Genomic DNA, 27171 nt, shown 5'->3' on the forward strand with positions numbered 1-27171 from the left:
GGATAGTTATCTCTCCTTTTGGGGGGGAGAGGGGGGTGAAGTTTGTGCTGAACCTGTCTGCCAGTATGTTGGCAATGTCTGTGGGTTCAGTGATTTTTGTATCATTTTGGACTAATTCTGAGCATATCTGGGAGTTTCCACCCAGGTTTCTGACATAGCTGAAGAAGGCCTTATGATTGTCTTTTGAATCTATGGCAATTTTTTTCTCAAAGTTGGTCTTGGATGATTTTATGAGGGATTGTTCTATGTTGCTTGCTGCAGTCCTTCTCATTTCTAGGTTTGTTTGTTAAGATTTCCCCACTTGTTTACACCGGTGGTGTAGAGTGTGGGAAAAACCAGAGGGGAAGGTGTTTGCTTAGTTTATTGTAGTGTTCTGGGCTGGAATGGTCTGCTGCCTGTGTAATTGGCTGATTCGGATACATTTCACCTGCCAGCTAAGCTAGTTCTCCTTCATTACCTTCCTACTGCTGTTTTCCCTTCCCAGTGCCTTCCTGTTTAAGCCTGTGTGCACCGTGCAAAGAGAGTGCTAACGTGCACACTGCTGCTATTTCCTGGTTTAACTTCTTTTGTCTTCCTGCAAAACCCGCTGTGCAGAGCGCACACCCTCTTAGGCTTTGTAAAGAGTGCTACGCAGGTTTAGACACACCCATTAGCTTAGCTGTGCTAAGCTAGGGGCAAACCCAAGCCACAGGGCTCCACTCCGCTTAGAGTATGACTGACACCCCCCCATGATGTCACCTAACTCCTAGGCTTGCACCATGCTATTCCTACCCTTACACTGTTGGGACCTGCCTTACATGCTGGGGAAAACTGGGATTCACTATCCTTCCCCTCATTTGCATAGGATTGCCTGGTAATGCATAGCTACATGTCTCACACTGAGCCTCCCTCTTAGCAACCACTACTCAGTGGTCAAGTTGTCTTATTCCTGCCATTGACTTGCATGTCAGAATACTGATTTTAGTTACAATGCTTAATTTAGGTTCATTTTGTTATTTTCCCCCCGATCCTATTAGCGCGCGGCTGCCCTACGCTTAAACAGCTGAGATCAGCTACAAAATAATAAAAGTTGATTTTTGTTTTTTTTGTTTTTTTTGTTTGTTTTTTATGTTGGCAGTGCCAATGGCCTTATACTTGGCTATTGGAATGCTTACTACATGATATGCAGCCTTTATTTGGAGCTGTCGTAGCTCCGTTTTGGATTTTGCAGAAATGTACTCGGTTACTAACCAAGTACATTTCTGCAGTTAGCACTAGTCTTGCACGGATTGTTGCAATATTCCTGGATTGCAAAATCACCTCATTTGCATATATTTCTCCTGCAAATGGGTGATTTGCATACCAGGACTTAGTCTGTGCAGGAGTAGTGCAGGAGCGCTTGTGCATGCCCCTGCAGGCTGTTCCTGGATCGCATGGCAGACATATTGCCTGCTTGTGCTCCTGCACCGATCTTGCATTCTGTGCAAGTGTTGAAGAATCCAGGGGACAGTCTTATCCATAATTCAAATTAATTCATAACTTTCTTTTCTTCTCCTTGTGCGCTAGTCAGTACAGTGCTGTACAAAAGCATTGCCCTTTACATATACTTATGACCTCTAAGCATATTTAAGCTCCCACCATCTTCAAATAAACATGGGTTATTGACATTTTTAGTCATAAGTCTTTAGTTATAAAACAAATGTTTGATATGAATTAAAGAAATACCCTCAAAGCAAGGCTTCAAGCATCTTATGTGGGTCCATCTCTCCTCAAAATGGACTTGCAACTGTGAAATTAAATGGGAATTAATGGGTGAGTTATCTTTTTTTTTTTTTTTTTTTTTTTGTTATTGTTGTTTTTAAACCATATCCTGCTGATAATCTGGATGATCTCATTGATTCTATCCTCCTGTGTCTAAAGGGACAAGGCTAAAACACAGAGTGGCTACCAGCCAGGCAGCTATCAAGGACTTCTTACTAAATAACCTCACCGTGTCACTCAATGCCATGTAAGAACTCTACAGAGTGGTGAGCAGTGAACTTTTGCTTTTGGAAGTGACACATCCATATTATCCAACTCTAGACCAACTATTACTACTATCACATTAATTCTATGTTTTGCCTAGTTCTTCTCCACTTTTCCCTCATCCACTTGTCTATCTTTCCTAACATTTTCTGTAGCCTATTATTCCCATGTTATATCTTTACAACCAAGCAACCAACACCTCCTGTCACCCTTTCCCTTATAGTATTTTGAGGCCATACAATGTATGTGAAATTGTAATGTTTGCATATTGTTAGCTCTCAGCAGAGTTGACCAATGCCCTTAATCTAAAGATCTGGTGGCCTAACTCCCACTAGCCTGATCCTAGTTAATAACCTAGTCATCTTACCGCTAGAGCCTGTTGAACAGCACAGCCCTAGCAGAACCCTAACTCTGCTGCTGAAACTCCCACCCAGTCCCTAATTCTAATCCTGTCCTTATTTCTAATGTCCCAGATCACTTCCTAATCCTAAAACTCTGACCCATCCCCTAATCCTAAACTCCACTCCCACTTATTAAACCTAAAACTCCCTTCCTGGTCCTTAAACTAAACTCTTCTGCCACTCTCTAAACCAAGTTCCCGATTCCCTGTTAATTCAAAACTCCCCTCCCTCCCTCTCCCTTACCCCAAAACATCCCACTACCTAAACCTAAATTCCACTCTTGATCTGTCTGAAGCCATAGACTATGCTCCTAACTCTCTTCCTCCTAACCTCATGGCTGCTCCACTAACTTTACCAATTTTCAGCTAATGTGTTTGGGCAAGGTGCAGTAGCTCTTCTCATTCTGTACAGCTGCCACACATCACACGAATATATAGGTGAGCTCAAGAGTGTGTGGCTGACTGTGCAAGCTGTAAGATACCCCAATCGCAGGCTACATGAGAGTGGTCTTTGAGCACTTACTGCTCAGGCGCTTGTAGTAGATCGATCATTTGTTACTACTTTCATTTAACTCTTTCATTTTTTTTTAAGATATTCTTTTGACTTCTCTATTTTTACCACATTTATATGTGATTCTTATTAAATAGTTCCTTATTTTTCTCACCTTCCACTTTTTCTCTCCCTCCTGCTTTCATTGACGCACTATTCCCAGTCACTACTTCTCCAGCTCAATGCTTTCATATTCTCTGCTTTACCACTCTATCTCGGTACTAGCTTTTCACTTTAATTTCCCTTTTTTTACTGATGCATCTCCTTACCTTAAAGAGATTACTTCCTTATCTGCATGACAACTGTATATGCTGTACATAGTACATTCATACATGGTGTCACACTACATTAAAGTGCTGGAGATGGTGACTTATACATGAATACAAAAAGTGGTATAAGATACGATGAGAGATGTGTAGTTCAGATTCAAATCAGGATTGTAGAACAACCAACCCAACATTTGTTGTGAGACAGATAGTTGAGAATAGGTAGAGATGAATCCAACTGAGCATTCCTATACTTGTAGAAAGCCTATGATAAGGTCAAAAGATAGCTGATTTTGTCTCAAAATCTTAGAAACATTGCTAGAATTAGTACAGGCTGCACATTAGCTGAGTTAGCTTAGTGGTTTGAGTTCTAGCTTTGTGTGCAGTAGATGAATGGTTCAGATACTAAGACAGGTCATTCAGCTTTTACATGGGAAAGCATTGCTAAATTACATATGGTAGGAGTTTGGCATAATGGTTAAGGTGCTTACTTTCCAGGCACAAGGTATAGGGTTTGATTCTCACATGGGCTATTTTGGCTAGGCTTAAAATGGCCCACAAAAGCAGTTAGCCTAGTACTAATCTATGAACCTACAAGGACTGGAAGACAGAAATGCAAATAGTGTTTGGATTCAAAGATGGTTCTCCAGTGGGTGCATATCAACATTCATCTCTGAGGCTATCGCTTTTTGTACTGGTTATAGATTGCATTAGCAGACAGTTCTGAGGTAGTCTGTATATTGTGTGGGAAAAATCACTTAACTCAATACTAAAAGTCTTGAATGCTGATATTTTCAGTTTTATCTGTAGTTATCGGTTTCATTATTTCACTGCTTGCCATTCCTTGGATACATTTGCAAACAAGTTGGAGGGGTCAGATCAACCAATCTGCTACATGTAGATGATGTGGCATTGCAAGCAGACTCAGAATAACAAATTGAACAAATGGTAGGGGAATGGAATTCAGAACTCAAAGCACAGGGGATTAAATTGAGTACAGACAAGGCAATTGTCATGGCAGCAAATTGGTGAATTCAGAAGGTGAAAATTGAGATAGAAGAGAAAAGAATGGAACAGGTTTACAGCTTTAAGTATCTGGGATGGGTGGATCAGGAGAGGGGAAGCCTGAATGAAGAGGTTAAAGCTAGAATCAGAGGGGATACAGCCAAATCACATAGATTGTCAGGGGCAGCATGTGACTGAAGAATGCAAAAGATGCTGAAAAGTCAGGTGTTCAAAACAGTGGTCTGTCCAGTACTACTATATGGTACAGAAACCTGGACAGTGATGACAGAGCAGTTCAGGAAGCTAGATCTGATGGAGATAAAGTGCTTGAAATGTGTGGTAGCAAGCACTTGTGGGACTGATGAAGCAATGAGAACATCAAAGTAAAGCCAATGTGGAGAAGGTGAAAGAGAATAGATTATGGTGGGTTGGGTATTCTACAGAGGTGTCACCATAGTTTCTCAGATTTAACTAATAATGGTCAATTTTCAGCAAGCACAGCGGGTGCTGAAGCTGCATAGTTGCAAGTTTTCTGTGCCAGGATTTTGTTCCATGTATTTTATTTATTTATTTATTTTGTGAAGCAAGTAATTGTTAAAACAGAGTATCACAAAATAATGAAGAATTTGCTAATAGTTTAGAATGTCTGTCTGGGCTTTTAGGAATAATCCAGTGTAGTTGCATATCATTCCTCATGAAAGCATTAGGCTCAGTGAGTTGAGTAACACGTTTATGTAAAAGTAGTATATTATGACTGTCATCTAGTTTTAATTTGCATTGACTGTCCCAGCAGCATACAGAAGTCCCCATTCTGATTTTGCTAAAAGTATGTCAGACAAAGAAACTGCCTTGTAAATAAGTGGTGAATGTGAAAACAACTTCCAAGCACAAAATCAAAACCATTCCAACCAACTAAGAGAAATCACAGAAGGATACAAAAGTGATATGAGAATACTTTGGTCAATGAACTAAAAATTAAAATTCATTTATCCACTGTACACTCATTTCATTAATGCATAAGCAGATGGAGAGAAGTTACAAAATATTAGTATAAGCATTGTTGCAAAAATTCTGTATAAAAGTCTTCTGCTTTTGAGATGAGTTTACTTACAATGCTAATGAAAAATGATTCCTTACAGCAAATCATGGTTAAGAAAATATTAAAATGAGTCACTTCACTTCCACCAGTGCTCCTGGATTCATATACAGAATCTGCAATGAAAAAAAGCGATATAAATGTTACTTTTCGAGCAGTTTACTTGGATTCTTCACAAACGCAGTGTTTTATGTAAATCCAGACTTCCAACATTGGTCCTTTTCATACAGCTTTACCCAGTCCTCCTTTTATGCATGTTTATAGTTCAGACCAAGTATGTCAGAGACCCCTTCATCTTTTAATGGCATATAACCATCTTGAGACGCCTTTGCTGAATCACCTCTCAATCTGGAGGACAGGAATATAACTCTTAGCTGAGGAAGTGGCCTTGATATAACTCTAAAGGTAGCTGATTTCTATAAACTTCCTGGCATTCCCTATACCCATATACACTTTCTTAAAGGGACACTCTACCTCTGCTACTTCATTGTTTTTAGTTCACTCAGTCCATGACAAACACAGTATTACAGTATCATCCCAACCCTCCCATCTTTATGTAGAATCACATGTTCTTTCCCTGACAGATGGGCTCTATGCTCAGGACATCATATCTACAATTAACTGTGGCCAGGATGGTGGCAGACCATGAAATTACATGGCAGAAGTGTTCAAGTAATTTTGATAGTTTGAGGTTGCACTACTTTTGTCCACATAGTCACTGTAAAGGATCATTTGTCAGTTATTACTGAAAACTCCCTCACTAACAAATAATATTTTAGGATGTCAAGGGCCCGTTTAATTGCAAGTCATCCTCTTTCATTTTGTCAAATGGCGTTTCAATTTTACTGAGTTTTGTGCTGATGTAATAATTGTAATGTTTATCCCCCTCTATAATTTGTGATAAAACTGCAGCTATGTCAACCTCTGAGGCATTTGTGTATACCAAGATTGTTTTGAAAAAGCTGGCACTATAAGTATTGATCCTGAACATAACTTATCTTTTAGATCTATAAAGGCTCATTCTGGTTCAGCTGTTCACTTAGCTTTCAATGGAGCATTAACATTGGTAAGATCAGCTGGATGTGGGATTGGCAAACTTTGGTGGCAAACTTTTTTGATTACAGTTACCCAGGCCTAGAAAAGCCTTAACCTGTTTCTTAATAACTGGCATTGGATACTGCTTTACAACTTCAATGTTTCCAACCTGTAGTTTCATTGTCCCTTAGCCTATTACATAGCCCAGGTAACAAGCTTCTGTTTGTCTTAATCAAATGTAACTGGGTTAGCATTCATAGATTCAAAGGTTCTTAGGAGGTTACTAGGCTAGCGTCCCTAGAGCCCTTACAAGCCTAGCCATGTTAATCCCAAGTTGCCTCAATTCTCCTTGGTTAGATGGATGTAATTGGCAGATTGAGTCTATGATAAACACTGACTACCCTTGTCTGTGAGGGACATGGGTGCCACCCTGGGGTGAATTTGTGGTCCCCATCCATTTGTCCCGGTTGCACTTAAATAGACTCAGTGAGGAGCTTTGCTTCATGTGAATTGGAAGTTTATTTCAGAGTAGCGAAAAACTTTGGGAGATATATCTATCTCTCCAGCATATTCTATTAATGTTACAAGCTATGTTAAGATCCCTAGAGCGAGTGGCTTTTGTGCCATTTGACTTGTGAATGTGCAGAATATCGATCAAGGCAGGGTCAGAGACTGCCATGTAGGCCAGGCTCAAATCACCTCTCAGCAGCCTATATGATACAGAGTACAGTGACAGGGCTTTCAGTCTCTACACTTAAGTCATGGTTTGGAAGCCCTGCATTTTCTTGGTGAGAAACTTCTGTGGTGTCTTGAGCTGCTTCAGGTGTCTGGTGAGGTACATGCAGAAGGGAACATTGTACTCTATTAATGTTCTGATATAGGTCGAGTACAGTGGAGTTATAACATCCTTAGTCCTGGAAGTGATGCCCTTAATTATGAGATGCACAACATAGAAGGCTCTTGCCACTGTGGAAACTTGGTGGTCAAAGTTCTGATTGCTATCTACCTGTGTTTCCAGATCTCACACCACTGGGTTTGAACTTAGGGGGGGTACTGTCAATATTGCAATAAGCAGGGAATTCCACTTTGCCAAATGAGATAATAATTCACTTTTTTGTGTTTAGTTTTAGACTGTGACATTGGCACCAGTCATTTGTCTGTGTTATCCCCTCCTGTAATATGTTAACATCATTGGCAGACTCAATGATTGCACCAAATGTGCAACCATCAGAGACCTTGGTAAGCCAAAGGACATCTACTTTAGCCTGGATGTCTGAGAAATAGATTCCAAACAGTAAAGGGCCCAGTACAGATCATTGTGGTATGCCACTGGTGACGAGCCTACAAGTTGAAGTTGAGTCACCAGCTTTGACAGTATGTGTTCTGTCAGTAAGCCAGTTGGCTACCTACTTAGTGACATAAGAGTTGACCCAGAGCTGAGAGAGTTTCTCAATGATGCATGAGTGGGGATTGTTTCAAAAGCCTTGGCTAGGTCAAGATATGCACTATGCACTGTCTTCCCTTCATCCAGGGCTTTGATGACTTTCTCAAAGACATCTGCTAGATGTAATAAGCATGATCTACCCTTTCAAAAGTCAAACTGTGTTGGGTCTAGAGTTTCAAGGTTACCTATGTCCTTGTTGATGAGGTTCATGATGATTCTTTAATAGCACTGCAGATCAGGCTGGTTAGACTTATGGTTCTATAGTTCCCAGGGTCGGTTGATGCCCCCTCCCCCCTTGTACAAGGTTATTACTGTTGCTGTTCTCCACTCTGCTAGAACAAAGCCAGTTCTCAGGCTATGGTTAAAGAAAATGCCAAGTGGGCCCACTAGGTCCTGTTTTAGATTGCTTAATAAGCAACCTGGGATGTTATCTTGTCCCATTGAGGCTGTGTTTTTGGCCTTAGAGACCACAGATATGACCTGATCTCTAGATATACTATGTAGAAGAATAGTGTCGGGTATGCTTTGGGGTATGGCTAAGGTGAACGGGGGGGGAAGGTTTGTACCAAATCTGTCAGCCAGCAGGTTGGCAATTTCCTTTGGTACAGTATGAGTGGAACCATCTACTACCAGTTCAGCACATAGCTGTGCATTCCCTTTTAGATTTTAGAAGTAGTTATAGATTTTAGAAGTAGTTAAAGAATGCCTTATGATTATCCTTAGCTAGGGATGCTATTTTAGCTTTGTAATTAGCTTTAGAGGAATTAAAATGATTTCTGATTTGCTTGTTCAAGCTGTGGAAGGAATTATTCTTCTGCTCATTCAGTTCCCTCTTGTTCTTAGACATCAGTTTCTTCCTTTTGTTGTATAACCTGTTTATACTTGAAGTCCACCAGGGTGACTTGCCTTTTTGGGAAGACCTGGTTTAATCTGGTCAGGTTCAATCCAACTTGATGTAGAAAATCCAAAATGGCTTGGACCTTAGGGAGATTGTTTTCCCATTCCTTAGAAAATATTTCAGTGCCATCAAGTTAGGCTGAGGTATTTCTGGTATGGGGCATAAGACTTTTATCATTCAGTCTCAGAAATGATGTAGGATCTCAATGGAGACAAAAAAGCAGGGTTCTAATATGGAAGAATTCATCTTTTTGTGGAATATTTTCGTTTGTTGCTGGAGCTAGAGGGGTTTGTTAATAGCCATTCCTAACCTAGCATAACCTACAGATTGGTTCCAGCACTAAGAACATGAGACACAGATCAGAATTAAATATGCAATTACATTTTCTAAGCTGTTTACAAAACTTTATAGAACAATCGGACTTTGAGACTGATACAAATGAACAGTTCCACTCATTTTGGGTATTTTATCTGTCCCTAGGTTTAAGCAATTTCTGTAACTCTTCCCTGAATTCTTATTGTTGGGACTGGATTTGTACTTTCACCCCCAGGCATAGTCTGTGTGTCATACTTTATCAAACTGGCACTACCCGGCAGCTCTAAGAATATATCCTAATTCCTTAGTACAGATTTATTTACTTCTTATTTCTGTCACATCTAATGTCTCCCTGTGTCAACTTCTGAGGATGCTGTAGAAACTTTGACTTCTGCAAACATGCTTACTACATTAATTTCAGTGTCTCTCTAAGGTATGAGAAGATACATTTGTTGTAACTATTCTGGCTTCTTTTTCCTGGTTATGGTACATTATAATTCACTTCATTTAATTTCTCTACAATTTTACAAGTTCTTTGATACTTTGCAAGGAGTTTGGTTCAGTAGAGTGCGTCAACAAAAACACATTAGCTCCTGATCTGAACTCCAGGAGATGGCCATTTTATTATATGCCCTCTGTTCTGTCACCTGTTCACTATCTGTATTTTATTCACTAAAGGCATTATATCTCTAAGGTTTCCTGCAAGTTGAAACATGCCTTTTCCCATTTTTAAAAGGGATATTTTAGTTCTACTTCTCCTCCCATATTTCTTTTGCTGTATCTGGCAAGACTAAGGGATGTTCATCATCATACCGCTCAACTGTACAGATTTTTGCAGAATATCCAGATTTTTGCCACATATTTTTCCTCCATTTTTTTATAATATTGTATTTTTCTGGCAAATTTGTAGCAAATCATTAAGGATTGAAGTTAAAAAATAACGACAGACATTTGAGTTTCAGACTTCATACCCTTCAGAAAATTGATGCTAATGCAAAACCTGCTATTCTATCAACCTTCTAAATTTGTAAGTATTTAAAAAAATGTCATTATTTTTGGGACTTTGTTCCAGTTTTATTTATGGCTTTGTCTAGTTTTCTTGGTCTAAGAGGTTGAGAGGTAGGGTCTATATTAGAACATCAAAGTTTAAGGTCTTCAAATGTTCTAATATTGACAACTAGTAACCGAAAACTGATAAGACCGAAAATTTAGAACATCGAATTTTTTCCTAGGGAAAAAAATTGCTGTTCCAAAACACATACACACAACAGAAACACACCAAACAAACAGCAATCCACACACATACACCTAAAATCTTACATCTAAACCTACACTAAACTGTACATACACCACTATCTACCCACTTACCTTAACCCAAACCCTAACCCTAAGGTCCGTCACTATCGCACACACATCTCACCCGTGCCCTAACCCTAACATACCTATCCCACCCTAACCCTCACATCCACACATTCGCACACTTACCTGAACCCGACTGTAACTTTCCACCACAGAGCTGAAAATAGCGAAGCGACAGGAATGGACAACCAAATTCTTTCCCTAGGAAAGAATTTGGTTATCCAAAACTTCACTATTTTCAGCTTTCGCTTATTAGGTGTTGATATTAGAACATTAGAAGACCTGAAACTTCAATGTTCTAATACAGACCCAAGAGGTATGGGCACCATATACTAGTTCAAATGGTACACAGTTTCTCTCACAGGGAAAATAGTATATGGAAGTTGCTGGTGTTTTTTCTTCATTCCACTTCAATAAACATTTGTAACATCATTTTTAAAGTTTAACTGAAGTGCACAAGCCTTCTTATTTAAAAGTGAAATACAGATGTAAATTGCTATTTCACTTGCTCTTGACATATGGGGTCAACACAAAATTCTCATGGAGTTCCTACGCTACAAAAAGCAGGATTTTTTTATTTTTCTAAGGTCTTTACATGAACTCTTTTTAATGGAACTGCCTCAGGAAAGTTTGCTGCATAATCAGTAATTACCAGGCAATTCTGGTTGCTCTTTTATGACTTTTAAAAGTAGACTTACAACATCCATTGTTGTCTGTTCAAAGGGGTCAGCAACAATGGACAAAGTTGCCTAAGGATCATTAAATTCAGGTTGGGTGCTGTCTTTTGACATTATGTGCAAGCTGGGCAGAAGTAATTTATGTTCTTCTTATTACCAGGCCAATAAAATATAGTTATAATTCTAACTTTATTATTTTACATAATTTCCTATAAGATTAGCCATTATGAGGCTATGTGCTAACTTCATAGGAGTACTAAGATGCTTTGGAACTATCAAATGGCTCAATAACTCAGTTTGGTTACTCATTACAAAAGGTAATTTCCTTACTGTATTTATGACTGGCAAGTGAATTTGTTCTGTTACCTTATTTCCCTATCTACTTTTGATACATTATTTGTAGTTCTACTTGGTGTATCACCCTCCCTCTGGGCATTTTTGAAATTCACATGGCTTATCTAGATGCCCAATAAGTCATCTTTACTTTCTTTAGTATTACAGTGTGAATGGAAGATCATGGCCTTTTCTCCTGAGGCTCTTCCCTTTCATCTAATTCATCCTCTAAAAATGGCAATGCATAAAAACTATTTTCTTTTAACTGGATTCTAGTAGTTTCATTTTCTCTTATTTAGCACTTGTAATATTTTCTTAAGACTTTTAACAGCTGCTTCTGTTTCACACTGGCTCTCTGCTTTACTGTAGAGAGACGGAACTTAGGACTGCAATCAGGTTCCCCCTTTCCCTTCGGCATGAAATGTATGTTTCTACCTTAGATTGCGCACTTACTACTCTTAGTACATTCTTAACACTGGGGTTTTCCTTGCCATTTTCATTTATGATAGTTTTACTATTTCAATTACTCTATTCTCTTACTTGGGCTCATCTTTTATGGCAGTCTGCACACTGACTTCCATTTGTATTTAACATGTGGAGTCTTTTGGCAAGGCTCTTTCTCAGATTTAACTAACACCTCCATGCAATACAAAATCTGAGCTCCTTTTATAGTTTATGATTCCACGCTATATGTTTTAGTGGTATGTTTATTTCAGGCATTATACCCAGCTAAGCTACTTATTCCCATATCCTCCCTACAACTTTAAAGTGGGGAACATTGGACAAGTATTGCATCATGTTAGGTACTATAGCAAATGGATATAAAAGTTTACATAACAGAAACTGTATTTCTACCTGTATTACAGTATGTTCTGTCTTGTCTCCATGTGCACACATTACTTCAATTTTCTGTTCAATAATTGTTTTGTGCTTGTAGATATGTTGTATTTTAACTAATATAATGTTATTCGCTTAAACCAGCAATCCACACATTTCTTTTCTTTTTAGCATAAATTTATATTTGACAGGTTCAATAAGAGAATGGTGACAGAAAACAGCTTCTACACTTCTTATAGGTTAATGATCAGCATTAACATATTACACAGACATGCCTTTAGGTAGAGTTTGTTGTCTAGCATAAACAGTTTTTGCTTGCATAACACTGTTGTCACTAACATGTAGTACTTCTCTATACGCCCTATTCAAGAACATTTAAAACAGCTCTGACAGTGGCAGTTTTTTTCTGTTTTGAAGGCAAAGTGACATACTTATTTGAATGCTTGTTAATAGCTTTTGATGTATGCAAGATTAGTTTAGGGTTTGCAAATTCATTTGCATTCAACTTTCTGCTAAAACAACTTCCTGTTTAGATTATTTGGGGTCACTGTGGAACATCCATTTCAAGTAAACTTTTATACTTATCTTTATACAAGATTTCCTAAATTATTTTTTATTATTTACATGAGATTATAGACACAGATGCATTAAATCAGCTAGTTATGACTTCAATGGCCTCTCCATGTGGAAAATCCAGTTGTGAAAGTTAAAGATTTTGCTTCAGTTAAAGTTCCAGCTCTTGCCAAAATTTCATACTTCAGATTCAGGTAGTCATGGGCATCAGCATCTTCAAGGCCATATATACTTTAGTCATCCTCAGAAAAAAGGGATGCAGAATTATGATCTGCTCAGCTTGACGACAAGTCTCTTGAGCCACTTATCTCTCAATGTCCTACAGGTAAACCTCCATGTTGTCTTTCTTGCATAGATGTTTCAGTGGGCCACTAGCATTTGGAATTACTATCAGGGTGGGCATCTGGTTCTCAGAGGTAGAAACCGTTTTTTGCAGGATAAGCAGGTTTTTATCAGTAACACTACTTCTCCTCAAGAAGCTAAGCAGGCGATCCATTAATGCAAAGTTTTCCTGAAGGGCTTCATTAGGGTTCACAATGACCTCAAGTAGTCTTTCCATTTTGCACAGGATTCAGCATTATAGATCAGTAATCATTAGGCTTTGGCTTCATATACATAAACAGTTGCAAGACCTTTTCAGTGCATTGTGACATTTTTGTCTAGAACACATTCCCATATGGCCCTGAGGGCTTTACCAGTTATTTACTGTAACCCTCTTTCCTATTCCAAGAATCTTTTCATCAAAATAAGTCCCAATTTTTGCAAATGGTTTAACTGATCTTTGGTTTCAGAAGGTTTTTGGCAGCATAATATGCTTTTGCCACTTTAAAAACACAACCCTTAGAGATGACACTGCAGTCAGGTAGTTAGTAATCTAGCCTTTGACCATCGTGTGTCTACAGTTATGAGGAAATCATTCTATATTGCACAATTTATAAACAAAGGTATGGCATCTAAGTCCAAGGAAGTCATTGTTCCACTGTATTCAGCATCCATCAGACCTAACATTGAGTACAATGCCCCTTTTGGTATGTTCCTAACCAGGCATATCCAACAACTGGAGCATCCACAGTGGTTCCTCACTAAAAGAATACAAGGCATAAGTAAAATGTCTTATGCAGACTGCCTCAAGGCCCTATCTCTGTATTCTGTCTCTATAAGCTTTTGAGGAGAGATCTATGCCTGGCATACAGGGCATTGTCAGATGCCACTCTGATGAACCTCCTGCATATCCACAAATCAAACAGCACCAAAATTATCCACTGTAAAGACTTAAACCTTGCCTGTGATATAAATAGGTCCTCCTGGCGAGACAGGTATGTATCCCAGAGACTACCACGTCTATGGAACAGGCTTCCCATCTATGTGAAGCAGAGTTCCTCCCTAAACCAATTCAAGTGCAACTTGGACAATTGGATGGGAAATCGGAAATTCGTCCATAGTTTGGCACCTATGTCTCTAATGGACACAGGTAACCTGTAAATGGTTTACATCCCAAACCTCTGCTTATACTTATCAAGGGTATCAGAACTTTTCAGAGATTTGGCATGCATGGCTAGGCCTAAAAAGGCCCTTCTGGTCATTAGCCTAGTAAACACCTATGAACCTATAAACCTATAAAATCAACTGATTTCTTATAAACTTCTTGCCTTTCCCTAGTCCCCATATGCTCTCTTTTAAAGTGCCCTTTTACGTGCAGTACTGAAATGTGTTTCCTTGTCTGAGATCCTACCTTAGCAAGATATACATTACCTATAAGATAAAACAATTAAAATGGGTATAATGTTCTTTTTGTCTATACTGTACGTTCAGTGCAGTATTGATTCATTTTGATAGTTAAAAATAGCTTAGAGTAATGCACTACAAAATGGGAAAAGATCTGCAACATTATCTTTCTATGAAATCTTAATGGGACATGTTTCATTTGATTTATACTTGTATTATATTCCTGTCTTCCCTGACCCTCTCACCACACACACACACACACACACACACACACACACACACACACACACACACACACACACACACACACACACATATATACACATACAAAAAAAAAACACTTACCCCCTGAATTCAATAAACTCTGTGCAGGAATAGTGCTATTCCTGCATGGAGAGTTTCACATCCAAGTAGCATTAGCATTAACAGCAGCTCAGGGGCATGTTTAAGTAGTGTACAGACCTTGAACATGCCCCCTGCACTCAGAAAGTGTCATACATCACTTTCAAAAGTATTTCAGTGTCCACGGACACTGAAATGAAATTAAAACAAGTATTTCAGTGTCTGCAGACACTGAAATAGCTAGGGGAGCAAGAAACAATGCAGGGGGTGTGTGACAGGTTCTGTCACACACACCCTGCATTGTAAAAGTGCCATACGGCACTTTGCAAGTGCTGCCAGTGTCCGCGGACACTGACAGCTAATAAAATAGTTATGTCAGTGTCTGTGGACACTGAAATAGCTAGCAAATCATTAAGAAAATGCAGGGGGTGTATGACAGGTTCTGTCACACACCCCCTGCATTGCAAAAGTTCTGTACAACCATAGCCTTTAACTGTACAGGTGTCTGCAGAATGCCCAAATGCCTGCTTCACATAAGTTTCACCCTCCTAGAGCAATAAAACAGTACAAAGCCATAAAAAATGGGGGGACAAAGCCACAAAAATAGGGAAACATCTTAAATATTGCACTGACAAACCTGAAAGCTGATAGAATAAAAGGTTTGCAGCAGCATGGACTTCCTGCAGGGTATGAAGACTGAAACAGAAATGTCTGCTGTCTGAAAGTGCCATATGGCCATAGCCATCAACTCTACAGGTTTCTGCAGAATGTCCAGATGCCTGCCTCAAATACCCGTCAACCTCCTAGAGTGATAAAGCTGTACAAGGACATAAATAGTTAAACATTTTTTTCCATACTAAGGCATGTATAAGCATAGCTGAGCGGGCATGCACATTATGTCCCTCTGCCTAACATTGCTTAAACAATCCAGAAGAGATAAATAAAAATATACAGTTAAACTTCCCAAGCTGAGATAGTGGTTGTGGTTAGAATTCTAGCTTTACATGCAGGTGATCACACTTCGAGTACCATGCCAGGCGATTTATTTTTACATGGGAAAGTAGTGTTAAAATCATTATTTTATCCTACAGCATGTAGTAATTGATTTTTGTCAACCAAGGTAGTGTAGCTGGTGTAAAATAGAAGTGTAAGTGCATATAACATGTGAAACCATCCATGTATACACAAGTGTCCCATACAGTATAGTCACAACTTTTGCTAATGTAATGAAAGCACACAGAGGGGATGTCATGTAAAGTAAATCATATACACTTACTAAATGAAGTCATTATTCTGATAATTTCTTAAAAATGAAAAGCGAGCAATAGTTAGCAATGCTGAGCTATGCTTAGCAGGTTTAAGCATCACTTAGACATGAATGCAAAGCAGCAGGTAGCTTAGCTAAACGGATTTGTGCACTGTTAAGCAGTGCTCAGCAATTACCCATTTAAGCACTGTTCAACTCAGCTTAGCAGATTTCCGCACTGCTTACCAGAGCTTAACATGTTCAAAATGGTCCAATGATTGCAAAGGGTGGAAATATCACCTTATTTAAATGGCACAGGTGGGAATACAGCTAGAATCTGTTATAGTTCATATGTATAGGTACTATGACTGATGTAGGTGAAGGAGCGCACTTCCAGTCACAGCGCTGGAGCATTCAGGAGTCCAGGGTCATGGCTGGATTCCTTGTAGAAAACCATGAGGAGAGACCTCTGCAGGGCCAGTACCAGGGCTCACAGTACAATACAGAGGTCTGGGACCATATTGCATGTTACCTCACCAGTGCAATTGGCATCCCCCGGACTCGTGAGCATGTACTGTACCACTATGCTGACCTAAAGCGGAGGAATGGGGCACTCTTGGCCCAGTGGATCCAAGATACATGGGCATAGAATGCTCCAGTAGTGAGTAAGCATCACTATCAAGTAGTTTGTATCAAATACTAGCCTGAGAATGTGATAGACAGGTATGTATAATGTTTGTTTTTCTCCGCTACAGCTACAGCAGAGAGGGCTAGTAATGTAGAAGTCCATGCTGACAGACTGCTGAGGCTGCACTGACAGGCTGGTGAGTACAAATCCATTTTTCAGTATATTGTGTAAATAGCTAAGAAGGAGTATATTGCTTACTGCTAGTATGTATACTGCTACTGTGTTAACTGAATAAAAAAGTTTGACTAATACTGATATGTAATAAAGATCCCTACAAAAAAAACTGCTGTGTTTACTCTGGTATGTTATTGCAGACATACAGAATGTATACAGGTTCTTCACAGCAAATATGGCTGCGACAGCATACATTAATTGAGGTTGGTCTGCGAACCAGCTGTTAAGAAAAACTGTAGATGGTGGAGCTGTAAAACAAGATATAAATGAAATGTGAAATATATACTGCACTAAGCTCTGAACCCTGAATAGTAATGTGTAAAGTTTCAAAGTCTGTTCCATTCAGCATTCCATTGTGTTAACCTTTGCTTTCCAGATTGTAGTAATCCAAAGGATTAATGCACAGTATAGTAACTATCTGTCATGCATGCATCACAGGATTACAAGTTTAGACTGTCTAACCAAGAGACTATTAGGCAGAAACCAGTGAAACAAAAAACAGTATTTCACCAGTAGCTCAATGTGATGAGAAATAGCTTAGCTGTTAATTTTGCACACCCAGACACGGTTCATACCCTGGGAGTGGTACTAAGATGTGTGCATATCTACAGACAAGGAATCAGGAATAAATGTAAAAATAGTCAGGTAGTGTTAACAGATATTTTTCCACAGGATTTATAGGTAAGGAAATGTTGGTAGTAGCTGTATGAAGGGTATTCTAGTAAACTGTACAACTGTTCAAATGTCCCACCACATGCCTGCAAATAACAGCAGGACTGGTACATACAACATGCACTCTTCACGATACATGTCACTCAAGTGTCATGATGTCATGGCTAATGTTCACTGCTGCCAATAACCCTGGACACAGAAAGGAAACCAGTTGAAGTATGCCTGTAGCACACTCACATAACAGCACTTCAGGGTACCCCTCCTGTGCCAGATATTTAACCCTGACATGTACGAGTCCCCTTCAGTCATGTACCCAGAGTTGTCACAGTTTGTCCCATACCATTCCAGACTGACAGTTAAATAGGTATGGCCATATGTAGATGTAAAGTGAGGGCAGACACATAGAGTAATCAGCAGTACTGTTGTGGAAAATTAGAAGCATAAAACAGTTGTTGACAGACTTTTTGTCTCTTCCCCCACCCTTCATCTGCATCAATAATTATTATTCATATACTACAGGTATGTTGTTATCCAAACCTATTGTTGGGACTTGTGTTCTGTTATTGTTCTTATATTTGATTGGTTGCACGTTAACATACATTGTTCAAATACCATTGTTGGTGGCCTGTTGCTGTCAATGTTACCGGCATGCTGTTATGATGCATACTGTTGTTCCATTTATGTATGTGTTCTGTTTGCTATGCAACTGTTTCAATTCTGTTTTATGGGTTTAATGGGAACACTGAAGCATGCTGTTATAACTAACCTTGAAATGTGTTGTGCATGACTAACCAACATATTCTGTAAAACCTCAACAACATAGCATGTTTAGGAAGGCAGATCCCTGCGGGTCCACCTGTCCCACCTCATCTGGTTTTTGCACTGGGCCCCAGTATGTCTGGGACCCAACCCAGGACTTTCTCACCCATTGGTCCTGCACCACCTTCGGGTGGAACCACCTTAGGGGATGGGGCCCATCCCCCCTGGGTGCGGACGTGGACAGGAGGCTGTCACCCATAGTCATTTCCTGTGTTTGGTGTGCAGCGCCATCTGAACAGAGTTGGGTGGAGAGCTGCACTAGATTGAGGACTGCCTGGTGCACCTTAAGTGACAGGCCTCTCCTCCCATCCAGCCTCCAGCACAGCCACCTTTAGGGCCATGAAGGAGCAGTGGTGACTGCCCATGGGTGGGGACCTCAGTCCCACTGTATCCATTTGGGGGCTCATGGGCTTTGGATTCCCAACCACCCTCCCCGTCAAAGGTGTTTACCCCCCTCATGTGTCATATACTACCACAGTCTGCTGTCTTCTCTGTCTTTTCTGTCTGCAAATGCAACTTATCCCACCCAGCCTACCTCCCCAAACATATCTACAGCCCTTCCCCAACATCCCACTTTCACTTTAAAAAAAGGGCATCTGTCCCACAAAAAAAAACATACATAGCTCTAAATTTCACCCCCGTGTACAGTGAAACTAATCAATTAACCCACAGATTATTCTGCAAATGTCTGTCACCAATACCCCTCCCTGTGGAGTGTGAGGCTGTAAATTCCAAATTCTACACATTATTCACAGCTATTGCAGCTGAAGAAATGTAGAGCTATTGTCCTTTCCTACACCCATCTTTCACATCCCTAGCTGCTTTTCATAATGTTTTACCCCCTGCTTGGCCCCATTTCACCACTTTCTTATCACACTTTTTTTTTCATTTCTTTAAAGAAAATTAGTGTGGGTGTAAATGGGAGTAAACAGTGCTAAGTGAAGCTAACAGGGCCTAAGCATCTGTTAGCATCATTTAGCTCCATGTAAAATCACACAAACCCACTTACAACTGCTTAAAAGTACCTTAATCACACTGTCTTCATCAGCCCTTGTTCTGCTTGGCAACAAAATAATCATCACTATAGTCACCTCGCACCTTCTGAACAACAGTAAGACCTACACGACACTAACCCAAATCAGCTCTGGGCAATTACCAATGTATATCCAAATATGTCATGCACTACAGGGATGGAACTGTGAAAACCAGATAGTGGTGCATAAATGTCCCACCACAACCATTTGCACCACAGTCACAGCAACATACCAGTACCCAAACGACTGTTTGAATGAACATATCCTGATTCCCAATCACACACTACACTGACATATACTGGCCCAACTCACAGTGTACTGGGAATCCTGAGGTGTTACAGACATTTCTCAGTCTGCCCCTACAAACATACACACCTGAGAGACCACCAGCAGCCATAGCGGCATGCACAGTCAGACAGAAAAAGGATCTGTGACACTCACATCTACTACTTTTCCTACTCATCCAAACAAACATCTACACACAACACTGCTACACAATCCTGGTAATCATTTCACAATTGCAAGTTATACATAACTCTTGTATGGACAGTTTTCCACAGAATGTCCAGGGTGTGAGACTATATTCATGGCCACTGCCACATACCACTTCCATGAGTCTGCTAAGTCAATGGGATGATACCTTGAGTACATTCACTAAATAAAGATATCACATACCTCTGACCCTCTTACTGCAATACATCTGGACAAAGCATAACATAATTGTGGGACCGGGGGCCAGAAAGAGTGATATATCTCACATAATGGTGTTACAAACTGAAACAGTTGCCAGTGTCACAGGCTTTGTTGTAACATAACATCCCTGAATGATATGATGTTTGAAACACCAATGGATGTCAACAATTACTGACTACAATCTTCACATTATCCTACTACTTCCACAAAAACAGATGTTGTCTGAGGAACAGACTTAACATAACAGTCAAACCTCTAGGCAGTCTGTGGACATCAGGACAGATGAGAGGTATGTCAGAGACATATCACTTTCAGACGTCAAGTCACTCAGAAAATGCAAGTCCAGACAAACCCTGCTAAACTAGCAACCCTCTATGTGTATCACAGCACTACTGACTTACAATCTGTACCCAGTTCTGAAGCTTTGTCACCCATGTTGTTGGGCTGTCTCCACATGTCCTGTCCTGAGAGCTTTTCCCACCTACTGCCTGTGAAGCTGTAGATGCCACACCTCCATAATGTCCTCCACACAGGCAAGGAAAAAAGGCAAGGCCCACATGAAGGCTGTAATTATAGCACTGTGTTGCTATGGCACTGGAGAATGGAAAGACAACACAGCTGCTCTGGACGCAAGTTGCAAGCGGAAGACATCGATTGGTGCACAGGCTATCACCTGCTCATGAGCAGTACCTATGAAAGGCAAGCTGTTGCCTATGCAAAACAGGTCACAACCCATATACACAAGACAGACCGCAACTACACAAACCTAACCATGTGCATTGTTGTGAGGACACTCCTGAGCACTATAATAGGTATGTCAATCATCTAAGCTTGTAATGGAATGCAGAAGGAGGGATGCAATGATGTCAAATAGGAAATAAAACATTAGGCCACAACAACACCTGCTGGACTCACATGCTGCTGTCCAGTCCTTATGACCATTCCCAATTGCCCTGCCTGCATTGATATGGAGCACATCTCTGGCACCTGAGTCACACCAGCAAAGGTCAGCTGATGTATGACTACTAATGGAGTCTCTGTTGTCCAATACTGAGTGTGTCACTGGTAGGCCAGCTACCTGGGATATTGTAATCATTCATATGTCACCTGTGAATGCTAATCTGATACCTATGCTTGTCTTACAAATGTAAGAGATGTACATAGGGTATGTGCATGCTACATGACAGGTGCAGATGTGTGTGTTGAACTATATGTGATATACTGAGCCCATACCTGACAACTGTCCAGAGTTTTGCAGACTGAACATGTCTGTCTCATATTTGTACTCAATGCTTCAGACAGTTGTGTATTGTCTGGCACATCACTGGCAACCCATTAAAGATTGATGTCATAACATATTAGCATATATTTGATTGCTAGAAGTCATATCCTGCAGAGTACACCTGTGAATATGACACTATCTTTGCTGACAACTAAGTGTATTTTAGCTAGATTAATAAATTGACACTATTTACTGGCTTTTGCACACCACTGATGTGTGCCTTTGTGCAGATGTCCTGCTCTAACAGGAGCTATGTGTCTTACCATGAAACCCATGTCAATGCAAGCATACCTTGTATTGTAGGATGCTGACATTTCTTTAGTCACCAGCACCTGCTTTCTAGCTGTGGAGAGCACACAAACCTTGCCAGGTCACTCATCCTATCATATGTTTAGACCTCAAATTGAGGCCTGCAAAGCCATAGGAGGTGGAGTGTTGAACATTTGCATACACATACACACCTCCAAGCTGGCCAAACAGCATGATCTATGGGTGACACCCCAAGTGCAGTTAACAGTTGATTAAACACCTACTCATATCATAGCTAGCTACAGGCCTCCAAAAATAACTATGGACACCCACCACACCTATTGGGACCTGCTGGAATCTGTCAGAATTCAGTCATCTACCCTGCTCCTGGGTGACTTCAAATACCCAATCATAGTGTGCATGACCTATGCCACCTGAACATGAATGCATATAGATTCATCGGCTTTGTCAATGGCAATGCAGTGGATCAGCCAGTCAACACTCGTGAGGCAGGTGGAAATCTCATGTACCTGGTCCTAACCAACATGAGTAGCCACTGTAGCACTCCTACAGTGCCATCCCCCTTGGTAATATCTGACCACATAGCCATCACTGTTCAGGTCACCATCTCCTCTGACCCTCTTTACATTATCAAAAAGAATGAACTGTACACAAATGACTATAAATCCCCTCAAACCAGGTAGAAATAGCTGTACAGCCAATGCCCCACTTGTTGGAACTAGCAGCAGTGCCCATGCTCACATCACAATACCATGTGGGCACCTACATAGCTGTATGGGCTTAGCAGTACCTGACAGGACATCATCTACCACAGTGTAGGGTAAACACCTTTGGAGGGCAGCAACAATACACAAATACCATAATAGGTGGAAATAATTGCTGGACGGGCCAAGAAGGAACAGGTGCCTCACTGGAAGCAATGTCATCTTGGTCTGCCAAACAAATAAGGGTACAGGTGATGTACCATAAGGCTGTCTTTCAGTGCAAATTGGACACATCCACCAAGGCAAATCACTAGGCCTTCCACACATGTGTCTGTAATTCCAGAGGCAATATCCACATATGTGTCTGTAATTCCAGAGGCAACACACAAATCTGCTCTGTAGTGGTGGTCAGTAACACCACAGACACATATGGCATAGATATAGGCAACCGGCTGCAGACAGGCAAAGTGTAAACACCACCACCCATCCTCCCAGTGGTGCACATGTGCATGTACAGCACGTCCCCCCTCTCCTCATCATCAGTAAGCAACTCCCTAATGCCCTCTCAAAGGCAAAACACAGAGGTCTCCATAGGCATGATACCATCCCTGGCTGCATCCTACATAAACACAGGCATGGGCTCTCAGATCCATTCTGCACTGTAGTCAACCACACCCTGAGCACTGGTGTTATCCCATCTGCACAGAGGATAGCCACTGTCATCCCTATACACAAAGGTGAAGCAATCCACCAACCCATCAGATATTATGCACATCAGCCTAACTAGCCTGCTTTGTGATGGGATGGAAAGCAATATCAAGGACATTATGAACAGGGACATCAGCAACATCACAATGCCTGGGCCTACACACCATGGTATTGTCAAGGGGAGATCAGGCCTGTTAAACTTGATAAACCTCTCTACAGTGGTCAACAAACACAGGGATGGAGGGAAGATAGTGAACAATGCCTACCTTCACCTAGCCCAATCCTCTCACACTAATCCCCAGGCAGACAGGATACATATGCCTACACCACTATGCACCAACCTGTAGGTTACCAGATGGGTAGCTAACTGGACCAATGATAGTACCCACTCAGTCAAAGTAGTAGAACCCACTTGTAATAGTAGATTCATCCACAATGGTATACCCTAAGGATTGGTCTGGAGGCCTCTACTGTTTGAGATATACATATCTGAGATACAGGACAAAGGCAGTGGTCTGTGGCTGACCAAGTGTACGGATGCTTGCAAGCTGCTCACTGTCTTACATTCCTTTACTGATGTGATCATCCCCCAAGAGGCACTCACCCAATTACTGACTGGTGCATTACCGCAAACGGAATGTCAGGAGAGACATCATTCCCCCTGTTGTGGCAGATATCATCCACAGTAAGTATGACAGTAATAATGTACTGAGCATGCAATAAGTTGTGAGGATACGTGTGCACTGAGGTTTGTAGCAACCTGAGAGCTTCTCACCATGTGGGCACCATTGTACGGAAGGCCATCAACATGGCCCACCTTACAAATATGGGTATGTCATAGGCAGGCCATAGGTAGATGTAAAGTGAGGGCAGACCTCTAGAGTATTGAGCAGTACTGTTGTAAAAACAGAAGCATATGTAGGTGATAATGGACTTTTCTTCTCATCCCCCACCCCTCATATGCATCACTAATTATTATTCATATACTATGGTATATTTTTACCAAACCTAATGTTGAAATATGTGTTACTTTATTGTTCATATAATTAATTGGTTGCATGATAATATACCTTGTTCAAATACCATTGTTGGAGGCCTGTTGCCATCACTATTACTGGCATGGTGTTACAATGCTTACTGTTGTTCCAGTTATGCATGTGTTCTGTTTGCTATGCAACTGTTTCCCGTCTGTTGTTTTGGGTTAATTTGAACACCCATGCATGCTGTTAAAACTAATATTGAAATGTTTTGTTCATGACTAACTGATATATCCTGGAAAACCTCAACACCATAGTACATTTGGGAAGGCCGATCCCAGTGGATCCACCTGTCCAACCTCATCTGGCTGTGGCACCGGGCCCCAGGATATCTGGGGCCCACCCTGGAAATTCATCTTCTGCAAGCCCTGCACTACCTGGGCACAAATATGGAGATGAGCCTGTCATCTGCCGTCACTTCTGGGGTATGGTGTGCAGTGTCATCTGCTCTGAGTTGGGTGGCCAGCAGCGCAAGATGGAGATCCACCAGGTGCACCTTGAGGAGAATGCTGCCCCTCATGTCCAGCCCCCAGCACAGCCACCAATGGGGTTGCGAAGGTGCCACCATGACTGCCTGCAGGTGGGGATGTCAGTCCCACCGTATCCATATGGGTGCTTATGGGCCTCTAATTCCCAACCACCCTCCCTGTCCAAGGTGTTTACCCCCACATGCGTCATGCACCTCCCCTGTCTGCTGTCTTGTTTGTCTTGTCTGTCTCCCTACCCAGCCTACCTCCCCAGAAGTACCTACAATCCTTCCCCAACATCCCTCTCTCACCTTAACAAATAAAAAGGGCATCTATCCCAAAAAAAGTATCACCCAATACATAGCTGTCCATTTCGCACAGGTGTCCACTGGACATATGTAATCCATTCCAATTGCCTTGACAAGACATTTCTGTTGTCCTCACCCCTCTCTCTGGAGCTTGAGTGTCCAAATTTACCTCCAAATTCTGTACAAATGCACAGGTGTTGCTGTATAAAAAATGGCTAGCTATGGACATTCCCCACACCCATTCTGTACATCCCTAGCTACCTTTCATATTGTTTTACCCTCTGTGTGCCCCTTTTTCACCACTTTCCTATAACCCCTTTTCCTTGTCTTGTAAAGGAATTACTATGGGTGTAAGTGGGAGTAAGCGGAAGTAAGTGAGTTTGCTTAATGCTAAGTGAAGCCAAAACAGATTAAGCATCTGTATGGTTAACCATATCTTGGCATTGCTTAACATCACACAAACCCATGCAGACCCTCTTAAAGCCGCTTAAAACTGCATTAATTACTCTGTCTCCATCAGCCACTGTTCTGCCTAGCAAAAAAAATCTGCCATGCTAAGTCTCAAACACAGGACTCTGTATACTATAGTTAAAACAATGTACCGCTACACCAGTTCAGCTGGAGGAATATCAGATGCATTTTCAAACATATCATGCAGTAGAGTCATTCAACAGTAGGGAAAAAGCTTGTGGAATCACTCAGGTTTTGTTATTATACATATACAAATATATATATATATATATATATATATATATATATATATATATATATATATATATATATATGGATTCACTTCAGAAGCTCGAATTTACAAAATCTCGAACTTCAAATAACCGAAACCAAAACATCGAGTTTTGTAAACTCGAACTTCTGAAATGAAACCAAAAAAAAAAAAAAGACAAACTTTGCTTTTGCAGGGCTTTGCCCCTGCACTATCTTGAGGGCTGTGCCCCACACCCCTACTTAAATATACCAACTCCAAGATCGTGCTACAGTGGGGAAATGGGAAATCTCCCATCTTACACTGTATCTTGAGCATAAAATGGGAGATTTCTCATTTCCTGTCAACACCACACAAAAAATAAAACATTACGTACACACAGGCGTACAAGAATCCTTGCCTCTGTGTATGCATGTATTAAGGTAAGTAAACTTTTATTTTCAACACTACACATATTGATTTACTGAAATCTCGATCATATGGTCTCGACCATCGAAATCAGATTTCAGTAATTCGATTATGTGAAGTGTACCCATATATATATATATATATATATATATATATATATATATATATGGAGATGCATTGCATACATATGAAAAATATATTAATATATATATATATATATATATATATATATGTGTGTGTATATATGTGTATGTATATATATATATATATATATATATATATATATATATATATATATATATATATATATATATTTATATAGGTATGCATTCATTTAATTGGCTGGTGGATGGTCGATCGGAATACGATTGAAAGCAGTGAGGTAAATCCTCAAAAAGTGAATGCAATTGTTGCGAATCGCAAAGTACCCCCCCCACGCTTTTTAACCCATGGTAGCACTTGTTTGGGTGTTAGAGCGGTCGGAATTGTCACATTCAGTGTTTTGTATGATATTCAGACAGTTCTGCAATGAAAAATACGATAATAACACTCGGTGTTATACCCGATCGAGCAATGTTAGCTTGATCAATCGAATGTATTCCATGTATGTATACATATATATATATATATATATATATATATATATATATATATATGTAGACAGATATATGTACATAACTTGTAGTGCAGTCATAGCTCAGAACCATACCTCTCAATGTCTTAGTGCAAGACATCTGGGCAAAGGCTGTCAAAATGGGGGGACAATGGGCCAAACGTAGGGATTTATTTTATGTATTGCCATTAGTAACATAGAAATTTGCTAGAGTAACAGGGTTTGTTTCAGCATACATTTTCTGAAGGATATGAGGTCTGACACTGAAATGTATGCCATCATTTACTGACAGAAATCCTCAGATCAATCACAGTGATTTACCAGAGAAATATAAATAATTTGTGGAACAGACCAAAAAAATATGAGCAATAAACCTGGACATTCTGAAACAATCCAGCCAGTTGACAGGTATGCTCAGAACCCCTTAGTGCAATGAATCTTGACCAAGCCTGACAAATTGGAGGGAGA

This window comes from Protopterus annectens, chromosome 4.part1 (genome assembly GCF_019279795.1).
Source record: "Protopterus annectens isolate FY-2018-M chromosome 4.part1, PAN1.0, whole genome shotgun sequence".
Taxonomy (NCBI): domain Eukaryota; kingdom Metazoa; phylum Chordata; order Ceratodontiformes; family Protopteridae; genus Protopterus; species Protopterus annectens.